The sequence below is a fragment of the Aythya marila genome, assembly GCF_965140915.1.
Source record: "Aythya marila genome assembly, chromosome: 2".
Classification (NCBI taxonomy): domain Eukaryota; kingdom Metazoa; phylum Chordata; class Aves; order Anseriformes; family Anatidae; genus Aythya; species Aythya marila.
In genome coordinates this window covers 112,795,387-112,815,291 of record NC_139043.1, presented here as the reverse complement: position 1 = coordinate 112,815,291, position 19,905 = coordinate 112,795,387, and positions in this window count along the sequence as shown.

Genomic DNA, 19,905 nt, shown 5'->3' with positions numbered 1-19,905 from the left:
GGACTAACTTGACTTGTTTCAAGTGTGGTTTTCACAGACTAGCTCTTTTGGTCAGGAGCAAAGCATTACAGTTCATTCTGTCACCTTTAACTGAAACTAAGATTGCAGCAGTGTCTCTGTCTGCAAGCAAGAGAGTATCTCAGCCATTCATCTCTGCCAGCTTCCACATGAATGATAGTTGAATAAACTCTTTATTTCAGGATGACTGTCATTGTAAGAAGTCATTACACACATGGATGCTTGCTCTGGGTTGGAGCCTTAGCCTTAGTATGTTGGTTTTGGTAGGCATGATGTTATCAATGTCAATACATCATCATAATTGGCTTGCTAGTATGGTATGGTAACATAACCATGAAACAGCTGTGTCATACATACCAGATACACAGTTGTCAAATACTGGGGATACTAGAACCACCTCATCTAGTTTCAGAATATTAAACTCAACATCAGACTAAAGCTACTTCACATCAACAAACATAGATGTGGGCCAAGACACATTCCTCCTGGGTATTTTCTCTCCCATATCTTTTTCCTTCTTTTCCTCACTGCTGTCCAAAATCAATAAATTAATTTAACTTTTAAAATGCCAGAATTCAAATTTCACATTCAAATCTACATAGACAATAGTGAATACAAGTTCAAGTGACAGAAAAGTATTTTCAGCATGCCTTCTGGTATATGAACATCCATATGAATCTTCATTCTCAGAAATGTATATTTGCTTACACATGGAAATGCTTACACAATGTCCCAGGCAGACTTTGCACACTATTTCACTTTTTTTTTAATTACTAACTACATTACTGCACCTGTCTGTTAAGGTGACTAAACTCATTATATAGAAAAGATTGGAAAGGCTGAACATTTAAATTTCCATTCTCAGCAGATCAGTGTGTGCATTAGGCAGCTAAAGTCCATTGCTGACCCCACACAGGCTTCAGGCAAATGAACCAGGTCTGCTGAGAAGTAATTTTCTCATGTTTTCAGTTCCAAAATACCAACAGAAGAGCCATTCTTAAAGTAGTCCTTCCCTTCTTGACAATGTTATCTATAAACGTATCACCATTTGAATGTAAAACTACTAGGAAAGAAATGCTTGACATTTTAAAATGACAGTGATGTGTAATGCCTCCTGTGCTGTTCCAGTTAGGAAATCAAGGTTGTGTGCCTTGAGGGTACATTTATGGTATCCTTGCAGTCTGGGTTAGTGATGGACATGTGAATAGTGCAGAATAGTGCCAAACTGATGATACCACAATACCTAATGCCAGCTAGATGTTACCAGAGAGATCCTTAAATTTCTGTGGTTGTTATCTTGTTTGCATTGTATACATGCCTAAATATTCCTCATGCTAAGTATCTAGATTATGTACCTAATGGCTAGTATCAAGTAGCTAGCCATTACTTACTAGCTGTAGCCAGGTTTTTAAGTAAAAAGAACCTTGGGTATTTCATCTGTAGATGCTGAAAATTGTTTACCTTAATTGCTAACTTCAATAGGTTTGTACAAGGCTTTCTGCTGGAGCTCATTTCAGTGCACCTTCTCTACACACCTTTGCAGAAGTTCCTGCCAGGAGAGGGTGGGCAAGTAGAGGGGATAACATTTTAGATCAGCACAGTGAAACCTGACAGTGCTCATTATATCAGAGCCCTTAAGCAGATGCTCAAGGGAAATAATTTATCACCAGACTTGTGATGCATTAAACATAAAAAAAAAAAAAAAAAAAAAAAAAAAAAAAAAAAAAAAAGACTGTGATGCTTGGTTCTTCTGTGAAAGGACACTCCTCCCCTCCCCAACCTTCCCACCTCTGCTGTGTCTGACACCAACACCTCACTTGCCTCTGCCAGCATCCCTTCCTCTCACTGCTCATTTCCCTTAACCTAGAAAAGTCTCCAAGGCCCCTAGGTAAAAATTTACTGTGATAACTTATGTCCTGGCCTCCAGAAGCTACTCTTAGACTTGACTCTATGAATTTGCTTGAGCAAAATGTGTTACTGTGTTTATAGGCAACAGGGCACTGGGGAAATCATGCCTAATTACTCTATTTTGCTTATACAAACATATTCTTTTATATCACAATTAAGACATATTTAAGAGGATCTGTGAAGTCTTGTACTTAATTAGAAACTGAAGTCTCCCAAGTAATTCCTTAGTGAGTTCTGCCCTACAAATTCTTTTGAATATTTTTGAATAATTTTAAGGTTTAAAGAGACAAGAAAAGACCTTGTTTGTCTTCAGCATGAATGACAGGCAACACTGACAAGTGAGTAACAAATACCGGTGATTTATTTTAACTCTGAGAACTCACTGCCACTAAGTATGATACATCACATGATAAATGTTATGGCAGTAAAATCAAAAAGTACGTCCCTTGCTCCCAGGTATGCATACTCCAACAGAAGACTTTTCTGTGAAAGTATAACTTCCTGTAGGCTTGTCCCTGAAACTTGGAAGATTTAAAGGTTAATTAGTAAAAGCTTAGCTTTAAATATATTCTCAAACTTGAGCCATTGTGCAAATATTACACCACCAGAATCCAATAAGGAACAATTTAAACACAAGACAATGGAGGTAATTTTTGTAGAGAGTATGCATAGCAAAATAGTGAGAAATGACAGAATCATACAAATACAGCAGTGCTGGGGATCTGACAGAAGTCATTTGCCTGCATTTACAAATACTTACTGACATTAAGAAAAGAGGCCTGTATTTCAAGCCAGGAATATGTTTATTCTAGGGCAAAACTATGAGCCAAGTGTTCCTTCACATATGGTGCAAGAAACCTACCCATGAAATTTTCTGTTGCTCCCTGTTAACCATTGCTTAAGACATCATAAAATCTCCCATCTAAGGTTCATAAATTCGACTTCTTTATCCAGATTGCTTTACTCACTAACTATCCACTGCTATTTCATTCTTTCCTAAAGAGCTTGCAGCATAAAACCAGGATACAGCCACTCACAGATCCAGTCTTCCTACAGCCGCTATGTGTGTCCATCACAGGGTACTATAAGCAAGAAAGTTTTCCAAAGTCTCAGAAAGGAAGCATCAAAAATGCAAGCATGATCTGCCAATATTTGATCCTGTTCTACAAATATCCTAATATATATTGAATATGCCTTATGGCCATATAATAAAATGGAAAATAAATCAAATTGGTTAGGCTATAAGTACTTTCAGGTATTTTTTCTCTGGATTTTTATTAGCCTGTGAAATGTGTTGACCTACTTTACAAATATCTCTGTACAGTTCCAATCCAGACCTATGATCACACTATCAGTTTTTCAGGACACTGTCACCATAATCACAGGATATTTCAGAGAGCAAGCTTAGCCCAGTTTGAGGAAGTCAGGCTTATTCCACTTTCCCTTGACCAGGAACAAACAGCAGATTTAGCTTGGAACTACTTCTTTCTCCTCACCCTTTTCTCTCAGGTGCTAATCAGAGGTTTAGCTTCCATAAAGTTATCAATTACATAGTTAAATAATACTAGTTGTGATGATTTGAGCACACTTTTTTTTTTTTTAATCATAGAATAATAGAATCATTTATATGGCAAAATACTAGGATCATCATGTCCAACTGTTATTCTAGCATTGCCAAGTCTACCACTAAACCATGTCCCTAAGTACCATGTCTAGACATCTTTCAAATACTTCCAGGGATGGTGACTTCCAGAAATGGTGACTCAGACACTTCCCTGGGCAGCCCGTACCAGTGCTTCACAACCCTGCTACAACCTCGTTTGAAGTAGTTGTAGAAAGCAATAAGGTCTCCCCTGAGCCTTCTCTTCTTCAGACAAAATAACCCCAGTTTTCTCAGCTACTCCTCACAGGATTTGTGTTCCAGGCTATTCACCAGCTTTGTAGACCTTCTCTGGACATGCTCCAGGGCCTTGATGTCCTTCTTGTAGTGAGGGTTCCAAAGCTGAACACAGCACTCAAGGTATGGCCTCACCAGAGCAGAGTACAGGGGGTCGATTAACTCCCTGGTCCTGCTGGCTACACTCTTCCTGATACAAGCCAGAACACTGTTGGCCTTCTAAGGCCAACACTATTTTCTTCTAAGGAGAGAAATGTTGTAATAAATAAATAAATAAATAAATAAAAGATATTTAAAATAGGTAGTTCTGAAATATTTTACAAGAAATATTCCTCCAAAAATCTAAATAGTTGTACCATTTTTTCCAGCCTCAATTTCTGCTAGAGATATCATCCATCAAAATATCAGCTAATGAAGCTAATGATCAACTAAAGTCTAAACTCCTGGAAAGAAACGCTAAGAAACACTGGTCAGTAGTGATTTTTTTTACAATACTGGACACCGGGAAATACCCACAGGTAACAGCCACTCAAAATGCCATAACTTCTGGAAAAGCAGAGCCTGCTGTCAACAGCCACTGTTTAGAAGAATAGATACTTTTTTTTTTACTTTTTTTTTTTTTTTTTTTTTCCTATTAGTCATCAAAGAATGGAGGGCAAGGCAGCCTGGAAGTTGCTACTTTAAACCTGAGAGGAAAAATGTAGGATAGAGTTTTTGAGGAAGTATAAAAGAATTGAGATTATTGGGTGTCTCCTGTCATGCCAAGTTTAGTCATGAGACAGAACAGTCAAATTTTAGCACTGGAAGTTGCTATACATTCAATATAAAAGTGAGTTTGTATAATCTTGACGAATCCTTTTGCAAGTATACTAGAACTTTTCTTTTAAACCTGAGCTAACATAGCACATCTCTTGTGCAGAGTATATCTCAAAGTGTGTGTGTGTGGATGTTTGTTTTTGCTGTTGTTGTTTATGATGACATTTAGCTCTTGAGTCAAACAGAAGAAAAAGGAAAAAAAAAGGGATGAAAGTAAGCTTTCATGAATAACACCACTATCCTTTTTAATCTATTATTTAGATCAGATAAATTGGAGTTTGGCAAGACTTAGTGTGCCAAGAGAGTTGGTTATGAGAGTTGGTTATCCTTTTTATTTTACTGTAGTTGTACAAAATATTGCCTCACCAAACTCTACACATAAAATCTTCCAGATCACTTGCAAGTATTTTGATTAATTATGATAGGTTCATGCATGGAACTACCATTTTTTTTCCTCAAAAGCACTTCCTCTAGGTCACTCAGCCTCAGCATTAGGAGTATTTCAGGGTGGCATAATAAAATCTCTTTACTGATAAAATGCGTGAATGAATGTGAATGAACCTGAACAATTCATTCCCTCTCTTCTCCACTACCCAGATGCTTGGTTTATCCATATAAAATGAAGTCTGACTTGCTCCAGAGAATCCACCTTCTCTTGTATTCTTACATCAACCAGCTCTTTATTATGGTAGGTTTTGTTATCCTTCTCAGATTAAAAGTACTAGTTAAAAGGAAGAGCTGGGCAATACCCAACCACCCATTTTTATTTTTTTTTTAATTCTGTAGAATTAATATGGGAAAATGGAAAGAAATATATGCACCTGTATTTAGTTTGATAATTCTCCTTGCTGTGATAACCTCACTTTTAGAATTATTATTTTTTTTTTTTTTTTGGAGCTGTTGTCTTCATACTGTATCTGCCTCTTAGCTACTAGCATAGGCTGAGTCCTAGCTATTTTAACCACTGGAAAAGGACAATGGGACTTTGAACAGAAATGATTCTCTATTCACTTCAGGTTCAGAAATCTAAGCCAAAGGCAAAGTGCAGTGAACACAAAAGAAATTAAAAGACTTTCTATGTTCTTTGCCAACTACCTCTCTTTTGAAAAATTAAAATTTGATATCCTATCAGCTGTGTGTTTTTTAAATCATAGTACCCCTATGGAGGGCTGTCAACTTCAGTTAACTTCAGGGTTATAAATCAGGCAGTTTACTAGTGAAAAAGTGTTTTCCAGATATCTCTTATAATCCACCTTCTTTTCTGTCCACGTGTGTGGCAGCGTAATGAATTTTTGAGAGTCTGGAAGCTTTCTGACTTTTTCTTTCCAGGTAAACCAACCATGTGAATGGCATTGAACCTGAAAACCTCATAATTCCCTAGTACCCAATTCCAGGAGAGCTGAGTGATTTTATTTTACTGAGAATTACACAGTTATTGGGAATGCATTCTGGAAAACCACCATGAAAGAAAATTAATGTTTTCTGGCTGATCCGAGTTACTCCATTTTTCATTTTCATCTCTGATATGAATATCTGCTCTTGAATAAACCATCTGTTGGTTTCTTACATATTTATGTTAAGTATAATTTAGTAAAATGTATCTTATTACACTTTTTTTTTTTTTCTGAATATTGAAGCAAAGTAATAATTTAGTTCTTCAGTATTCTGTTTTCTCTCTTATTTGTTCTTTATATGCTAAGGACCAGTACTTTCTTTGTTTCCTTTTCACTTCTAAAAGATGTTTTTCCCCTTTCATTATGTGAGGTTGACTATGCATCTCTGCTTTCTTTACATTCTTAAATTATTCTTTAATGCATACAGCTTGTTTTCATGTCTGATACAATATCTTTGTGATTTTGTGGTCACTGAAAGATTCCAGGTACTGTCTCACTATTTTTTTTCTTGAGGTTACCATTAATTTTTGCTAACTGCTTTGTAATGCTAAATTATCCTGCCTCCCTTTATATGCCAAATTCAAACTTATTCCCAAAATTCCCACAGAGCCAAGTATCATAGATACATTGTTTTTCTGAAACCAGTTCTGCTACTTCTCATTAAAATTTTGTAAAACAGCAAAATCAACAACTACAAGCTTTTTCATTCTCTTTAACCACACTTCTTTCTGTGGTGATATTTTAATTAATTCCTCCTTATGAGTCAAGATCACTCAGAAAATAGCTCAACATCATGCAATATCCTCCATACTGTGAAGAAGACTTTATGCCTAGCTTCTTTTGCATACTATCTTTGTTCTATTATATATTTGAACATGTGCCATATAGGTCTCTTTTTATCTCCCAGTAGTTATTCAAGTAATTCAAGTCCTTTAATTTATTCGTTGTTGTGGGTTTGTACATTCAAACCATTTCAAACACTTTCCACTTCTTCCCAACTAGGTGATTTATAACAGATTTCTTACCACAACCTCATAGGTCTCCATTTCCCCTTTACCTTCATTCAGTGTCACTCAACAAACCTTTTGGTTTTGAGATAAAGAAACAGATATTTTCAATCTGGACACAGAACACAAATCTCCTCCCTTTTTTTTTCTGGAGTTCCTTCCCCAAAGAGCAGCACTTTTTAATGCTAATAATCTAGTCCTGCAGATTGTTTTTACCACCTTTTTGTGATTCAGTTTTGTCATTGCTTTCATTCCAGTTTCTTCTCATTTCCTATGTGTGTTTGGAGGCATCTCACTGCCTTGTTGTTTTCTTCCTGACACTCTTAGAGCAACGAGGGATGTCCTATGAGGGAATGCAGGAAGCTGTGTGCATCTCCCCACTGCAGCCTTGCCTCAGTGTTTTTGCCAAGATTCAAATTTACATTTAAAAAAAGCATGCCTGAGGAAGTATTGTTTCACTACATGAGAATACCCAAAGTTCAATATTTTAAACATTCAAAGTAATTTTGTTATCCATTAACTTCTAACTTCCACATTTAAAGGTATACTGAAAAAAGTATACTTAAAGGTATATTGAGTAAAGTGTACTTGGACACTAAAACAGGCTCCCCAGGGAAGTGGTCATGACACCAAGCCTGACAAGAGTTCAAGAAGCATTTTGACAATGCTCTCAGACACATGATCTGATTTTTTTTTTTTTTTTTTTTTGAGACCCAGGAGTTGGACTCAGTGATCGTTGTGAGTCCCCTCCAACATGCATATTTTATGATTCTGTGAAAAGTGCACTTTGTACAAAAATCAGAGTCCCTGGGAATGATCCCCCTAGATGTTTCTGTGAGTAACCATCAAAGAAAAAAGGGCAAATGACAGATGTATCTCCAAGCATATTTTGACACTTTGCACGCTCAAGGCTGCCATTGAAGAGCAGTGGAGAAGTGCTCTCTGGACCTTAAGCCAGAGACCGTATCTGTTGCTATCGGCACTTTCCTTGTGCAGTGGTATCAGAATTCAAAGGATTTCTGGGGCAGGCATTGCTATACCAGCAAAGCTGAATTTTGTACTGGCAAAACCATTCCATGACATCCAACACAAAATAATCTTTTCAAAGGGTTTTTAGAGAGGTAAATGTAACTTAGCACATGTGGTTTCCAAATTAAGGTTACAAGGAAGTAAAAGGATGGAGTTATACATTGTCCATTCAGCAGAAGTGATTCATCAGCTCCAGTTTCAGCAAACAGGTATGCCACCTCTTACAGTGCATGAAGCATCCTACTACACCACCTCAGGTCTTGTAACTTTTTACTCCTTATCCCCCTGTGTGTTTTCCCAGAAGATGCATATACCTGTATGTTCTGTGAACAATTTCATATAGGAAGTAAGTTTAGGAACTTTAACATGTATTTGTGTTATTATTTCAATTCTACCTGATAGTAGTGGGTACAAAGAAATTTGAAAATGATACTTATGATTAGATAATTGTAGTTGCTTTTATTTGCCTAGGGCAATTAAAACCTGGTACTTCCAGGCACACTGCAGGGGTAGAGGGAAACCACCAGCCTTCCCAAGCACAGACTTATGCAAACATAATTTTTCAGAGCAGCTGGTCTTCAGCTATCCTACGTAGAGTAATAGCCCATCTGCTGTAAATCCATTTCCAAGCTCCGGAAATTATTGGAGAAATTCTTGTCTTGCATCATGTAAGCTACATTGTGTGTGGAATTACTGCAGTTCCTCTCTGGCATCAGGCTCATTTGATGCACTTGCTAGAGCCTACTCTTACAGAAAAGAAAGATTCCAGAGTCCACTTATACAGTGCCCTCCATAAAGCTGCATAAATAGTCAAATGGAAAATTTACTAACTTCTGAAAAAATAAAATTTTGAGAATGATGTTTTCTTCTGTTGGCAACAATGTGTATAATATTTTTATTAAAATATTTATACTGGAAAATAATATTTGAAAAAAAAAAAATCATGTATTTTTCTTTCCATGTTAGAAAATGCTTAAATACTTTTGATTACTGATTTCCTTTTCTTTTCTGCACTTTCTATTCTTCTTCACTCCTCCTTTTGCCTGTTTCTCATTTTTGCCAAAGGAAAAGGACACACAACTAGAAATTGGAAAGTTCATTTTTTTTTAACTTCCATATATCAATTGGAAATTATGAGTGAAGATACCAATGTTTGAAAATGTACTGCATGTTTTCCTATACGTTTTCAAAATAACCTTGTTGGTTTAAATGTTGGCCAAGTTGAGTCTATCTTCAAGTGTCCAGGAGCCCTGCAAGGGGCAGAGCCAACCAGCATTATTCAGACTACTAAGATTCTCCAAGTTCTCTCTTGACTAGGGAGGAGCAATACCATCAGAGGGACAAAAAGGAGGGCAGCCATCCTTTCTCATGCTGAGTAGCTTCTGATTCTGGAGCCTTGCCCCATTCCTGTGTACCAGACTAAAAACTCACAACAAATCCATTATGAGTGAAATGCACATCTCTGAAACCCCTTTTCCACCCAGCTTTTCTGCCAGGGCAACTGTGATGGCCTAAAGCCAGTAAAGAGTAATGGAGGAAAAGGTCTCTTTCATCGCTTCTAAAACATTGATATATTATTTTTTTTTTAGTGGAAACAAAAATAATAGGCATTACTAATAACTTATAATTCAGACCCTTCAGATTTTGTGCAGTATAACCCTCAATTAAAATTAAAAAGAAGCAGAATGATGTGGAAAATATGGTTCCACAGAGGTCTGAACTGTGCAGGTGATTTAATTTCAAATGGGCATATGATAACCTTCAAAATCTCCAGAGTAAAGTAAGTCACCCCATACATACAGTCTGCTCACTTACATAGAACTGCACACTGAATCCATGCTTATTGAATGCAACAACCTGAAATAGTCACTGTACGCAGAGCTAACCAAATCTGAAACTTGTGTCAGAGGCAAGACAAATATAGAAACATCAAGATACAGATACACCTCTTGTTTGAACTCTGTAAGACCTGAGAAGTGAATGAAGAAAATTTCCTGTCTTCTTTATCACTAAAGTGAGCTAGCCAAGTCTTTTTGTCTTCTCGGCATATGAGGATTAGAATTTTCTGAGCACATAAAATCCCTGGGCTTTCAAATCAGAAATGCGTTATTGACAATTTAAAAAAGACAAGAGTTAAATCAAGCCTTTTGTGGCAGAATGTAAAGGTAGAGGGTTTTGATCCTCAGCTTCAACAAAGTCTGCAGTCTTTGCCAAGACAATATTCCTGTTGATCTCCTTGCAAATCTCACATATCCCTTCTTTACACATCGGAGCCCACCTAACTTTGGTTTTATATCTTCCATCCATACTGAAAGAAAAGACATTATCTCCATTTCTCTAAGAAATACTAATTTCAAAGTCATGTTTCCCTTGGGAAAAGGCTATTCTTCTACCTTTTGTTTTTAATACTAGCTAAATAGTGAATACATAACTACAGTGGAATTGCTCTTTTCTGTCTTGTTTCAGTTTTTGGTGTATTGCATAGATCACTCAGCAGCTTCACATTTCTAGTCAGTTGTTACTACCCTCGTATATTGCAGCCTATAAAGCCTTTAGCTGTTTAAAATTAGATGATAATTCACTATGGAAATGTTCATTGGGAACAGCAAGAGGATGTACAGCATTAAAACAAAGGGAAATAACATTTTCATTACACCAAAATAAGGCTCTTCTATGTCAGACAGCATAGCCTGTATAGGGAGAACATTTTTCCTTTACTTCAGTTCTGTTTTACTTTTTTTAGCCAAATCCATTAAATGCAAATTTCAGAAACCTGGCACTGGCAAATGTATTTGAGCCAGCAAAGCAATCTGCTATTGTGAAGTTGCAAAGAGCAAGACCTCAGACATAGGTTTGGAGCTGATAATTGAAAAAAGTAGAAAACCAAGTCCTATTCAGCTGGAGTGGGCAGGAGCCAGGCTAAAAATAAAATAGGATTTAATAGTATATTTTGGAGGAAATCACTCTGCCTTGTGGTTTGGTTACCACTTTGGTTTTATGGGCTTGGTGTATTGGGATCTAGGTAAGAATGCTGTTTATCTGGATTTTGCCCATGGGAGCATAAGCTGCTGTCAGATTCACCCCCACCTTGCAAAGTGGCCAGCTGGCAGGGCAGGTAAAATTCACCAGGGAAGTCTACATTCAGAGCAGACCTTGGAGTGTCACTTCAGAATCAAAAATATCACGCAGATTTACTACCACAGATATCCTGGCTTAGAACTGTGGCTTTTGTAGGAAAAAATCATGGGAGAAAATCCACTTTCAGTCAGGAGTGGAACTTAATCCAACACAAGTACGAATTGAAATTAATAAAATATTTTGGGAAGAGAAATCAGCAAAGAAATGTCACTACATCAAACTGTGCAAAACACTTCTGAATAATGGGCTGGACCAAAATTTTCTTGCACAAATATTTAAGTTAGTCTTCTGGCTTACAGGCTCTGCCTCTCTACTGGAGATAACCTGGAGGGGCAGCTGGGGCTTATTGAAGGATCCTGCCCCCCACCCCCCACCCCCCCCACATCAATTTAAAACCCAAATGTGGTGAGTTGGAGTGGATGAACTATGGACTGGGCAGTGAATGAAAAGAAAGGTATTTTTAAACCGTGGACTTATCTAGTATTTTAAAACAGCATAGTCATTTCTGTTGTACACTTCTGGTTTCAGTTAGGACAGAGTTAATTTTCCTCCTAGGAGCTGGTAGAATGCTATGCTTTGGCTTAGGATGAGAAGAGTGCTAATAACACTCCGATGTTTTAATTGTTGCAGAGCAGTGCTTACACGAAGCCAAGGACTTCTCAGCTTCTTGCTCTGTCCTGCCAATGGGAATGCTGGGGGGTACAGCAGGAGCTGGGAGGGGACAGACCCAGGACAGCTGACCCAAACTGGCCAAAGGGGTATTCGATACCATCCAATGTCATGCTAAACAATATATAGGGGTGGCTAGCCAGGGGAGGGGGGCTGGACTTCTCAGGGTTAGGCTGGGCATCGGTCAGCGGGTGGTGAGCAATTGCATTGTGCATCATTTATTCTGTACATATTATTAGTAGTAGTACTATTATCATCATTATTGTTATTATTATTATTGTTATTATTATTTTCCTGTCTTAATAAACTGTCTTTATCTCAACTCATGGGCTTCACTTTCCCATTTCTCTCCCCCATCCCAGAGAGGGAGGGGGGAGGGTGAGCAAATGGCTGTGTGGTGTTTAGCTGCTGGCCAGGTTAAACCACCACACTTCTGTCTGTCAGCCAGTACACTGACTGTGACCACGGTCCATAGAGAAGTTGTCTGTGTTCATGCATGCAGAATTGGAAAAACTACCTGTCAAAAAGATGTGATTTTCCCTGAACAGCAGGTAATCAGCATTCAGTAACAACCTTGTCTCGGCATGAAGCCTGATAGGAAACAGAGTGTCATAGCGGAAAAATAAGATAATTGAAAAGGAAAATGTTTTAGTACCCAAGAATTCTTCTGCCAGTCTCTCTGAACTAAATCTCTACAACTGACTGGCAGACAGTGTCTGCCAGTGTCTCTCTGTCAAAGGAATAGGTTGGCCCTGACCCTCTTCAGAAAGTGAGACATGTCAAACAAAAGACAACAAGACTCATCCTCATTTCAGCTCACAGCTATTAATTTTCTGGTGTGGCTCCTCCAAATAACAGATGTGTAGCCAGAGCTGTTCCTGGATTCCAAGTGATGGGGACCAGTTTCCAGCACCTTGACTCCTCCAATTACACTGACAAGTCTCCTGAAATTTCTGCTGTGGTTCTTCATCTGAAACGAAAATGCAGATGATCCTCAATAGCAACTGTTGAGCTGAGTGGAATGAGAGGATTAATTAGTTGCACTTCATAAAACAATAAGATTAAAATCCGTGAGTAGCTGCAAAGTGCAATTGGCAATAACGATGCAATCACCACAGTGCAAGAAGGACAGGACTGGTCCCAGCTATGTCACACCTGGAGCAAAATATATTTGTTCACAGAAGCACAGAATTTTCTAGGTTGGAAGAGACTTCAAGATCATCGAGTCCAACCTCTGACCTAACCCTAACAAGTCCTCCACTAAACCATTTCACTAAGCTCTACATCTAAACATCTTTTAAAGACCTCCAGGGATGGTGACTCTACCAATTCCCTGGGCAGCCTATTCCAATGCCTAGCAACCCTTTCAGTAAAGAGGTTTTTCCTAATATCCAACCTAAAACACCCCTGGTGCAACTTTAGCCCATTCCCCCTCATCCTGTCACCAGGCACATGGGAGAATGGACCAACCCTCATCTCACTACAGCCTCCTTTAAGGTACTTATAGAGAGCGATAAGGTCGCCCCTGAGCCTCCTTTTCTCCAGGCTGAACAAACCCAGCTCCCTCAGCTGCTCCTCATAAGACTTGTTCTCCAGACCCCTCACCAGCTTCGTCGCCCTTCTCTAGACTCGCTTGAGCACCTCGATGTCCTTGTAGCAAGGAGCCCAAAACTGAACACAGTACACAAGGTGCAGCCTCACCAGAGCTGAGTACATGGGGACAATCACTTCACTAGACCTGCTGGCCACACTGCTTCTTATACAAGCCAGGATGCTGTTGGCCTTCTTGGCCACCTGAGCACACTGCTGGCTCATATTCAGCCAACTATCAACCAATACTCCCAGGTCCTTCTCTGCCAGGCAGCTTTCTAACCACTCAACCATCTTCAAACTTCCAGATCTAGAGGAACACTTTGGCTGCAGCCTAAAAGCCATGTGTACAGAAGCTCCCTCAAGCCAGCCAACCTTCTTCCAATGACCAGCCAGAAAACAGCTGTCCTGGTTTCAGCTAGGAATTTAAATAACAGTAATGTCAAGAAAAGTCATTCTGATTGCTATATCCTTTATCAGTCATGACTAGACAGATGAAAATCTATGACAGCAATTTTGCCTTTAAGGTCATTTTCTTTTTTCTTTTATTTATGTTTATTTATCTTATTTTAACAGGCTCTGTACTGATTTTCCTCACAGAATGAGTAACAGAAATATGACCCTTATGCACCATTTGTAGGTAATTCATTAGGTCAACTCTAACCACTAAGCCCCTTATCAGGTTATTTCTATTAGCAATAAGGAGCAATTGACCTTAAAACATTGAAGACAGGTAGATGAGCCTATTCCACAAGGTCTCTTGGATCCACCCTTGTGAAGTGAAATCTGCCAGGTGGGGATCATTTGACCTTTACTATATAGGAAGCATGAGGACTTACAGGAGGAATTGCTTCCCCAGGGGAGTTTGAGGCTCAGGTTACCTAGGGTGCATTTCTACTGTCATGGTGAAACAGACTCAGTGTTCCCCAGTAGGCTGCTTTTTCTTCACGTTTTCTACCATCTTTTTCTACTATCTCTGTGAAATAGGTTTAGAGACTCTATGAGTTAGTTACGTTGGTGGTGCCTCCTCGGTACAGGAAAACCCTGGTAGTGCTACTTCCCTGTGAAGTAGTTTGGCAATGACTCAAGTTCAGAAGCTGGCAGGTAATTGTTCCTGGGTTCTACAGTTATTTCATGTTGGGGAGTTTGAGTACTTCCTTCACCTTGTCTGCTTTCAGTGAAGCTACTTACATGGATTCTAAGCTTCCTTCCCAGCCATAAAACTTATTTTTTTTCTTATATAATAATTATTAAATAAATTAAGAAAACCAACCTTAGAAGCTCAAGTGCATTTAGGTAAGGCTGACTTTGAAGAATGTTTTTAAGTATTTGTTAAGATTGAACAACAGGCTGTATGAAAAAGGTGCCTTACTGTGAATTCAGGCCTTGCTTTATGGTAAGAAGAAACAAGTTTAGGTACATACTGGTGGCTTTATTGTCACTTTTGTGAAGTGTCAGTTTGTGAGAATGTGCTGTTTGTAAAAGAAATATTGTTTTCACAAATGCTGATTTGACTTCTTATGCAAGTCAAAAGACTTTAAACTCCTAGAAGTTAAAGTTTCAGGGAGATAACTTGAAAGAAAGAAATCATAGTTGGCCATCTCCCTGTGACCCCTCCATAGACAGGCACCCCGAGAAAAAAGTGTGAAAGGTGTCACTGTTAATAGTTTCTGAGGTAGGGTCAGGGGAAGATGTTTTCCCACTTGTTCACTCTCCCTTCATTCTGCAGGAGAGTTCTGGTAGCTTTCCAAAGCTTCGACTCTACTTGGGATGTTAAGACGAGCTCGTCCTTCTCAGTATGTCTCCTGAGGTTTATTCCCAGTCCCCTGTCCTGTAGAGGCTGTAGCACCATCACAGAAACATCATCTCTGCATTATGGGCCTGTGAGGTGTCCTGCAGAGGAGGGGGTTGTGCAGTAGATAAAGCAGTTTTAATCTCTTCAGCACACCCTAGAGTGATTCAGGGTCCATGCTATCATTGGGGCAGTGCAGCCACCCAGCTGCTGCCCTGCACTCTGACAACACTTTTGCACCTCCAGAGCATGTCTCAAGGACAAAGGGTTTGCCTGTTTTGACACATCCCAGGTGATGCTAAAATACCCTTATAAGTTTAAAGTGACTCAGAAAATCCAAGCCTTGCACTTCCAAATTTTTGTATTGAACATTTTTTGATATTTCTGACAGTGCTTTTGTCGCACCACTCACAATCACAGTTGCAATTTAAAATCCACTGAAAAATATATCTACACACTATGGTCTCTTTTTCTCTCTCTTTTTCTTTCTTTTTTTAATCTTTCCTCTCTCTCTTTTTTTGGTAGGTGAAGTGCCTTTGTGGGGTTCCCTTCAGGAATGTAACATTTGGATTTATGCCTTGGATCACTGTTTGCACTGCTGAAGATGCAGAACTTGTCCATATTACAGCTCCACAGCTCCCTCTTGCTTATGCACTGGATTGTGCCTAAAAAGCCTATTTCTAGCCTTCCTAGGGACGCTGCATCAGTAGCATGCCATCCATCACTTTCCTGGTAAGAGCCCTTCTGCTTAGTTTTTATTTCCAGTTGTCCTTTATCTAATTGCATCTATGCTGTGACAAGATGAATGTCACCAAATTCTTTGGTAAAAGCCCATCTCTAGGAGAAGGCGTATTTCTCTAAAAAGGGACAATAGCAAGAAAAGCATGTGCTGCAGTAATGCCTCCACTGCTTCTCTCTTCTCTCTGCAGATAGTGTTTTTCTCACAAAGGGAAAAAATAATGGGGACTGCCCAGCCTCCTTTCCAATCCCATTACAAGAAAGTGTCAGATCTTGGCAGATGTGCTAGAGAAAAGCTTTCACAGTACCTTGCTAAAATGAAGACAACAAGTAAAAAACCAAAAAAAAAAAAAAAAAAAAAAACATATAGCATGAGCCAGCACCGTGAAGGTGCTTCTGACCTCCACATACCATTTCAATTCAGGCAATGGTTGAAAATATAAGCCTTCAATCACAAAGGTTTAACATTGCACAAAGAAACTGGGCAGTTCACAGGTTTTTATTCCTCCGTTGAGTGTATTGAGAAGGCAAGGTGCCTGCTACAGATCTCTCCAGGGATACACTGAGTGGAAGTAAAGTACAAAGCTAATGGAAAGCAGAAAGCAGAGCAGAGAGGATGGAGGGAGTACAGCAGAAAAAGATGGATAGGGCTGTGTCTTCTGACTGAGATGTGATGCAACCAGGTAGCTAACTTGTTTTCTACAACCTTTGACGGATACTCCTTCTACTGCAGGGACATCACTGCTCAGCACGTGAAATGACTTAAAAGGGAAGTATGATGCTCCCAAAACATGATACATTGCCTGCTTACAGCACACATTTCTTTCTCACTGTGGGTATAGAGCAGAGTCAGGAGCAGCAGGAGCCCTCTGGCAGTGAGCCAGGGCTTGGTGTCCCCCACATGGCTTAGATATCCTTCCTGTGCAGAACAGAAAGCAGTTCCTAACCCAAAGCTCACCACTTCCTATAAAACAAAACCGTAAATGAGTGCACGAGGCAAATACAGAGGGGGAGAAAGGGTTCTGTGATCATGGAATGCAGGTGCACAGGTTTCTGGTTACTGCTCTTCTGGCTGAAGGATTAATGGTCCCCAGCCCAGAGCCACCACCTCTGCCCTGCTGTCTTCAGCTCAGCCAGCTGAGGCCCCTGGTGAGCAGTCCCTCATCCCTTCAATCCAAGCAAAGAGGGGTTTTATGGATGCTTTCACTGCTAGGACATTGCTAAACTGTGTGTATGCAATGAATTCACTCTGTTAATGTGTGAGCTCTGCCTTTCTTCATCACTGGCCTTCCTACCAGGTAGGAATGACTTTCAGTCCCCTCTGGTCAGGAGCAGACTTAAACCTTTCTGAGCAACCAAGTTCTCCCAGAAATGCAATGTTTCACCTTCAAAAACCTTATCAGGCAGGCAGGACATGCCACATCTTCTATGCTATGTTGCAGCACAAACCTCACTGGTTTGCCTTGCCATTTCTGCACTGACACTATAAAAATTAGTTGTATTCAGTATATTTAAATACATTGCTAGCAACAAAAATTATGAGTTCATTCATTAGGTGAGAATAAGTTTTATTGTTTAATCTTTAAAAACAAACATTTTTTTTTCAATTCCAATAATCCATCAGCACTTTCATCAGACCTTAACACATAGTAACACAGAGCCCCTGAAGCTGGTGGCATTTCATTTACACACACTTTGCTAGCAATAACTGATGACTAACGCTGATGAAAAATGGGTGGGAAAATCCGAAGACTGGCAGGTTTGAAAAGTTTATTGGACATTGTGATTGCTACAGAAAAAGCTGCTCAGACAAGAAGGAAACCTTCCCCCACATGTAGAGGGACCATTATCTAAGTGCACTGTTGTTCCTAATGTCTAAGCATATGGAGATTTCACTGCAAAGGCATAATGTTCCTTCTGTTAACTTATAAGAGGAACTGACATGGATGCTATCATGAATTTTAAAACACTACATTTTCTAGTCAAAGTTGAATGTGACCTTTTATGCGCACGTTTTGCTCTGTACTCAGAGCTGACAGCTAGATTCAGAGAGCCCAATGCCAATTGGAAGGAACCTGAAAAGATACAGCTTTTTTTTTTTTTCCCCTCACATTATGTAAAGGTGTTATGTAAATATATAATCACATATTTCCCAGGCTAAAAAATATATATATCATCTCACACAAATCAGCCTTGGCTTCCACTACAGGGAATGCAGAATTGAAAGTGACTGTAAATCCAAGCATGGAGACTCCAAACTTCCCTTCCTGACTGTCCTATGTACGTATATTAAAAAATATATATATTTGTGGTTTATGCTAATAGCTCAAAATATTTTCTCACCGTGTAGCTAACCAGCACCACACCTCAAAGTGCAGTCACAGCACAAGAAATATCCCAAGGTTTTTCTGATTATTTTAAAGAGCTGTGTATTACAACACCATGGAAGCCAAGCATGCAGCTCCTCTGCATAATGTGTATTACTCTTTTAGTTGTTGTCTTTTGATAGTGTGATATTTTCAGGCTTTTCCAGTTAAAGTATGTGTCTTTGTTGGTGAATCCTCCAGAGACTTATTCTCATACCCGACTTTGTGCACTGATGTCAAAGGGACTTCTAGCAGGAAAGACCAGATGACCTCCAGACACAGCTTCCAGACCACTGATTCACCATCAGGTCAGCATTGCCTAAAGGTCTCAAAGGCTGACCCTACCTCATCTGAGGTAGGACCAACAGCTGCAGTGACATCAACCCTGCAGGAGCAGGATCCCATTTGGGCCTTGTTGCTGTCCCATGTATTTTAGGAAGTTTTGGAGAAAACACACCCTGAAAGTCTAAGCATTCAGATTCCTGCCGTCTTTTCTGATTGCTTTTTCAGTGACCCTGAAGAGACATGGTAATTTTGAGCATAAGTGGGTGTCTTTTGTGTAATGCCCTGTAAAACTCTTGTATTATTTATCATGTGGCTGGTCATGTGTTTTAAATATATATGCATCTGTGGAAATTCAATAAAATACATCTTAATTATTGTCCATATACAAAAACGTGGAGAGTAAAAGGAATTGGGGGGGGAAAGGGGAACTGGGGAGACAGTGAGGGCATGTTAAAAGCAGGACAGAAAACTCTGTGTCCCGAGCAAATGCCAAATGTGCTCTATAACAATAGAAATTCCCTTAAAGTAGCTGCTTGGAGAGTATTTCATGCAGTTTAACATGGCTGTCCCTTTTGCAACCGGGTTCATTTTCTTTAAGTCACCACAGAAATGGCAGAGAAACACTCTGCTGCTGCATCATTGATGTTATGAAGATGCAGGTATTCCCCTGTGGCCTTCTGGGGAGCCTGGGACCCACTGGCCCTGCAGATTGGAGGCACTTTGGGAGGAGGACCACCTTATCTCCCAAGCTAGCACCAGCTGGAGCTCAAAGCTTTAACAACTTAATCAGAGGGCTTTGGCATGGCCAAAATGAGAGCCTGAAGCCCTCAGCATGCACTTGCTCTCAAGGCAGCAGCAGCAGATGTGATGTTTTGTGCTGGCAAGCTCTGAGACAGAGCAACAATTTAACCCAATCTTCCCTCCCCAGTAAAAGCCACCATTTCCAGAGTCCTGTCTCAGATATGCCTGTGTTTGCTTTTCCTACTTCTTTCAGGAGAGGGGAAAAAAAAAAAAGGAGCGGAGAACACAGGAAAGAAGAGATGTGCGTGTTCTTGCTCTGCAATATTGTCCTTGTAAGCCAAGTTCAAAAATACCTGAAGGACCGTGGTTTTGTCATGGGAGAATTATTACTGGTTTCAGTAGTTTGAACTAGCAGAGATTGTTGCCTATTATGCTATTTCTTGTCAAGGTCTTCACCCTCCTAATTCCAATGTCCTATAGAGGAAACCGGGAATGATAAACTATGTTCTAGGTCAAG